The 6516-nt window shown below is 42.2% G+C and overlaps 1 pseudogene across 1 annotated transcript; it reads left to right on the forward strand.

Annotated features, from left to right (window-relative positions):
* The first annotated feature begins 242 nt into the window (after positions 1-242).
* Positions 243-5424, forward strand: LOC146558495 (interferon-induced protein 44-like; annotated as a pseudogene). The gene is made up of 8 exons (XR_014888468.1): positions 243-319; positions 423-461; positions 540-576; positions 697-893; positions 3095-3253; positions 3336-3507; positions 4605-4705; positions 4793-5424. The product of XR_014888468.1 is annotated as an interferon-induced protein 44-like (transcript).
* The last annotated feature ends 1092 nt before the right edge of the window (positions 5425-6516 follow it).

Raw genomic sequence — 6516 nt, forward strand, 5'->3', positions numbered from 1 at the left:
AACAAGGCACAGAGTCAAACTCTTACTGGAGTCAAGATTAACACGGAAAAAAACCTTAATACCTCAAACACTACTAAAAAAGAAAAAAGACTGTGTATCAATCTGTGCCACAAAGAGTTAAGGCAGAAGGGGGTGTGAAAGGTGTACCTAATAAAGTGTCCAGTGATTTTATAGGTACAGTTTCAAAATCTTGTTTCATAAGAAAGAAAAGTGAAAGTTAAAAGAGCTTTAGGATGTGGTGACTGTAACTTCACACTTTGGTATTTGGGCTGCAGACTGTCTACATCTCAGTGAGGGGGGAGAGATCAGCACAGCAAAGGTACGCTCCTTCAGATGTCTGTTTGCTGTTGGTCATTTATTTTGATTTAAGGCAAACATTAAATAATTCCTTTAAATCTAAAAATAAATGCTTTATGTTCCAGTTATGGGAGGATTGTTTTCAAGAGCTCCTCCAGTAAAATGTAAGTTTGGTCAGAGCTGCTATTTTCCATCCAGTTATTGTCCAATGATGTCATTCTTTCTTTAACATCTGTTGTCAGTGCTTGATGCACCATGGAGGAAGCACTTTAACTGGGGGTAAGCATTTACAGGCCTCTGAGAAACATTTGTTATTGTTGATTATCACTTCCTGTTTCAGCCCATCACTTGTTCAGTGTCCAGAATGTGATGTAATGTTTTGTTGTCTCCTCTGAGCAGAAATAAAGAGGACGATCTACAGTATGTGAACAGCTACAAGCCTCAGACTAAAGAACAGCAGCTCAGGATTCTTCTACAAGGCCCAGTTGGAGCTGGAAAGTCCAGTTTCATCAACTCTGTTAAAAGTGTCCTACAGAACAGAGCATGCAGACAGGTCTCCTGTCCGAAGCACCTCCCATTCATCTTGCACAAAAAAGGTATGAAGCATGATTGTGGTGATAAGACTGAGTAAGAAATTGTTCTTTTTTTCCATTGTTTAAAAGTCTGTACGGAGTTTTAAAAAAAAATTGATGTTGCTGTCAGCGATGGCTCATTCAATAAAAAAGTAGTCAGTGCTTCCCACTTTACTCTCTCATAGTCAGCTGATTTCTTAAGAAGAATTCCAGAATAAATCAGATGAAGTGGTAGAGATTTCCCCAGGAATAGGTAGTGGTGACTGGAGTGAACATGGGTGATGAGGAGGTGCTGAGTAGGTTGAGTGTTATGGAGAGAAATGGCTGTGGTGAGTCTGTACATCAAAAAGAGGGAGGAGCACTGGGTGATGTTCAGTACTGTGCAAAAGTTTTAGGCAGGTGAGGAAAAAATGCTGTAAACAAAGAATGCTTTCAAAAATGGAAGTGTTAATCATTTATATTCATCAATCAATGATTGAAACGTTTTTTCACAAAACTTGTTTTGATGTTTCACTTCAGCTTTAGTTGTGTATAATAACCTAGGTCAGATAATTCCATTAAAAAATGTTCCAAAACGAAGTAAATGAATATATTTTGTTTTTATTGCATATTTTAAACCAAAATGATTTTTAAAAAATGAGATGAGAGATAGCTGTCATTTGTCAGTTGCAGGTCTTTTGCCCACAACCGAGATGACAGACCTTGCCGACCGTACATACAATACACAAACATCACATTGGGGAGACAGGTCAGGCTAGGTAGCGAGGGAAAAAAAAACATCGAAATGTGTAACACAGAAGGATAATGCAGGAATGCACAGATATCAACAGACCATAGCACAATAAACACAGACAGCAACATGGGAAAGAGTTCCAGTGTGTCCATCTGATCTGGGACCGCTGCAATCTTTCGACTGCGCCTCCAGCTGACCCGATGTCCACATCAGAGGGGAGGTAAGCGTTGGAGGTGGCGTTGGATCCGGGGTAGGGAGGGTGATGCGTCAGTGAGTGCTTATCAGTATCAGTATATGTATGTGTGTGCGTGTCCATAGTTCAGCTGAGACAGTGTCCTTCGCCCCGCCAGGCTAAGTAAACAGTCTTCCAGCCAACCCAGGTGGCCTTGTAGGGAATGGGAAGGAACAGACTCAACACAGTCGTTATCAGGGAGTTTTTGTTCGGCTCCAGCCTTGAGCCCACAGCTGGCGCCGAAGGGGTAGCCGGATTATGATGGTAATTTTTCTTTTGTGACAACTCATGAGAATTTCAAAGCTGTTCTTTAACACTCCGACACTGGTCTCTCAATCTCCCGTTGGAGAACCGCGAGCTTCCCGATGATGGTATCAAACTTGCTGGTGTTTTCATTCTTTTGCCCAAACAGCCGAATCTGAGAACTCACAACTGCAGTGAGCTGTTCTGCAATGTAATCCAACTTTCGCTCAAGGCTGTTATTTTGAGCAGGCCTCTCCTTGATCTATCCCAATATATGTTCAGAGGTGTTATTCTGAGTATTTACGGCAGCTGTAAACGTCTCCAAGGTCTTAACCATGCTGCTTTCGAGCCCGTTCTCAGAAGTCGCGCCTCGTCCCATCGTTTCAATCCCAGTGGGCAGCCTTGGGGGGTTTTGAACAGCCGGTTCCGCTTTCTTAATTCTCCGATAAGTCAGGGCCAAGCCAGCTCAGATCAGCAAGAACCCTGTTATCATGGTTCCGAATAGGTAGATATCTTCAGCGTCCTCGATCGACAGTCCCGCCAGGCACACGACCCTCCATTCCTGCCACCCGTCCATCGTGTATCCGGCAGGGAAAGTCCCTCCAGGGCACTCGGGCTCTCCCGAGCCCAGACTTCTCGTTGAGAAAAGGGTGTCAATAGCATTCAGAGACCAGTTGATCAAATCCATAATTCTCTTTAGGTTTTAGAAACAGACTGTGAGAGAGTGTTCCAGGGAAAGTAATACAAAAAACACGAGACTAGACAAGGACATAAGCAGGGAAGATAAGGGAGAGGAGAAAAAGTGTGTCTGCCTCCTCCGAGAGCCAAAGAGAAAGAATGTAAAAAAGGCACCCAGCAACTGCACGAACACATGCAGAGGTCCATTTCTGGGACTCCTTTAGCTGAGGTGAACTTACAGGACATTGTTGGTAATGTTTTTGTTGCAGTCATGATGAAAATAAGACTTACAGGTCAGCACTACTCCACACTCAATGACTCTGATATTCTGGTCCACAGTATAAAGCCTTCAAGATCCAAAAGGGAGACTCAAACTGCTATTACCCTTTTGTCTTGAATGACATGGCGGGACTGAACGCCAGCAGCAGAAAAATCAGACAGTTGCATGTGAAGGACGTCAAACGGGCCCTGAAGGGACACATCAAAGAAGGTTACACGGTACAGTTGCTGTATTTCTGATATTGAGTTTAAAGAATTCATTCATTTGGTCACACATCGATACATTCAGTTTGTTTTTCAGTTCAATCCTGAACGTAAACTGTCCAAAGATGACCCACACTACAACAGCAGTCCTTCAGACAGCGACAAAGTGCACATTCTGGTTTTTGTCGTTGATGCCAGCACTATACCTAACATGAAGCAAGAGGACATGGAGGTAATCGAGGACATCAGAGATGAAGCAGATGAAATGGGTAAGAGCACCTTAAACAGAATCAGGATTATCAGTGTTTTTAGTGACACCAGTGGAAGTGAAGTGATCTGCAGTCATTGAGCAACCCTGTGTTTGCTCTCAGCTCACGCTCACTCTGAGTGAAACTTCAGGTAAAACAGTGATGAGACCTCCAGGAGAGCTCATCCCTGTTTGAATGTCATGCTGCACTAACACGGATCTAATCCTATGTTCTGCATGTCAGAGATAGAAATTAGAAGTAAATTTATAAAACATTCAATTCAATTTTATTTATACAACGCCAATTCACAACAACAGTCGCCTCAAGGCACTTTATATTGTAAGGTAGAACTCACAATAATACATACTGAGAAAAAGCCCAACAATCATATGACCTCCTATGAGCAACAGTGGGAAGGAAAAACTCTCTTTTAGCAGGAAAAAACCTCCAGCAGAACAAGGCTCAGGAAGCGGCGGCCATCTGCTGTGACCGGTTAGGGTGAGAGAAGGAAGACAGGACAAAATCATGCTGTGGAAGAGAGCCAGAGATTAATAACAGGTATTCATGGGTCATGAGCTGAGCTTTCCTCTCTGGCCCTACATGAGAAATTCATTGTCACGAATTCCAGGATGAAAATGGATTCTGCTCTGACACTCGACGTTCGTGAAAGCACAGCAGGAATATTCTGTTTTTTTTTCAGTTGAGGCAGCTGTGAAAAATCATCTTCTGTCCACCATGTGACCTCGAAACATTAATACATGCTTTTATAACCATCTTGATTACTGCAATGAGCTTTTTATCGGGTTCAGCCAGGCCTCCACTCAGTCCTCAGTCCAGTTTCAGCCTCATTTCACTGGCTTCCAGTTTGTTTCCAAATCCATTTTAAGATCCTTTTATTTATCTTTAATGGTTGTGGCCCATTTCACCTACTGCACCCGTACGTCCCGCCTCGCTCTCTCAGATCAGCAGACCAGATGCTTTTACTCTTTCACTCAGAGGTCACAGGGCTTTCACAGTCTCCACTGCACGTCAGGCAGCTCCTGTACTCGCTGTTGTAAAAACATCATTTAAACACACGTTTTTTTCTCGACCCATATTTATGTTTTGTGTTTCCTCAGAGGTCCCACAAATAGTCCTTTTCACCAAAGTTGATGAGGCCTGTCCGAAGATCAGCAGAGATATCAGGAACGTCTACAAAAGCGTATCTCTAAAGGAAAAGGTGGATTAGTTTAAGTATTTCAGTGCAAGCTTTGGTTTGGTCCAATCTCTCACTTCTAAACTAAAGTGTTGTGATTTTCATATGTAGATTACTAAGTTCAGCGCAGACACGGGGATCAACATTGTCTACATCTATCCAGTGAAGAACATCCACTCAGAATCTGACCTGAAGGATGGCGCTGATGTTCTAATTCTGCACGCCCTCAGACGCATCATCGAAAGAGGACATGACTTTCTCAACAAATCCTAAATCCAGATGTTCTCAGTTTACTGAGTTTATTTCTAGTTTCTTATTCTTTCTAAGCTTTTTAGCCCCACCTTTTCTCTTTCACACACTAACCTCTTTCAATAAGGTGCATGAGCACACAGGAAAGGTAGGGCAGGGGCCAGTTAAGCTAAGAGATTTGATTGGTCAATCCAGTGTCAGTAATGAAGATGCTGTTAGTGCCAGGAGCAGTCACAGTTCTGCATGAAATGATGACTCGGACAGAGCTGAGAGCCAAACTCAAATCATTTTTATTCTTTTTTTTATATTGAACTTTTTGATCCCAGCTTTTAGTTATATATGACATTAGTATTCAGTGTATGTGTGGTGTCTAAAACATGTTTCCTCTGCTCTGATGAGTAAACACAACTTAATGAAATGAACACCTTAGTGTTAAATTTGATAGAAAAATGTTTGTATGTTTAACATTATTGATCCATTAATAAAGCTGCAACAAGCTGATAAAAAACGACTCCTTTTTGTAAAGGTCATTTCTGAGTTCATTTCATGTCTTCATTGGAAAGTGAAGATAGAGCGAGAAACGTGTTACGACCTTAATTTGGAGGAACAGAAAGTAATATTTTTTTTAAAAGTGGGCCTCACAAAAACTGCAGCTCTGAGAAGTTCTGAACAGAGATGTTCTGATGAAGTTACAGACACTGATGGAGGACAGAGACTGAATGACTCATCTGCAGTTCTCAGCTCAGTCAGACTTTAACAGCACAGGAAGTTGGAAGCAAGCAGGTTTACATTTTTCACTCTTCACCGAGAGAAGCTTCACAATTTAGACATTAGAAACTCTCACAGTCACTGTTGTGTCAACAGTGCACTCCAGCACTGACCTGTATGTATATATGTGCCTGTGGAGGGGTCCAGTCATGTGTAAGTGAACATGTGAAACTGTCAAGCTGTTTGCTGTTGTGAACTCAAACACCACACCTGTGTTTCAGGAATGAAAGCTGCTGACATGAAGCTGTGTCTGCTGAGCTGGTTTTATCATTGTTCTTGCTGAACTGTTACCAGCTCACAAAAACGAAACCAAGAACACAGGAAACAGGAAAGAGTACACACCCTGTGCATCCTGTGGTTACACAGCTTTAGCTTTCTCTACTTCTCTGTTCAAAGACAAACTGTCTCATGCATGTGTTAGAAATGATTAGAAGGTTTGCCTTTAAAGCTCATCTGGGTCTGCAGCATCACAGCAGCTGAGCCTTAAACCTAAAAGTGTTTTGTTTTGTTTTGTTTTTAGCTTTTGTCTTCAGGACCCCTCAGAGAAAACTTCTTCACTTCACACATTTATGGTCTCACTTTTATGTGAAGTCATTCTATGTAATGCATTTCTTTGTTGTCATTCATAATATTTTTCCTCATTGAATCATCTGCCTACATCTCCCCCTATACCAGCATCCTCCTTCATCACATCCATAGATCTCCTCTGACGTCTTCCTCCTTTCCTCCCTCCTCTGCACATGTCCAAACCATATGAGCCTCTCTGACTGTCTCACTGTTCTCATGCATGTCCTGCACCACCCTCACATATTTGCTCA

Source organism: Mchenga conophoros, linkage group LG15 (genome assembly GCF_057382185.1).
Source record: "Mchenga conophoros isolate Kocher_MC1m ecotype Shallow Benthic linkage group LG15, M_conophoros_male_GT1.1, whole genome shotgun sequence".
NCBI classification, from domain to species: Eukaryota; Metazoa; Chordata; class Actinopteri; order Cichliformes; family Cichlidae; genus Mchenga; species Mchenga conophoros.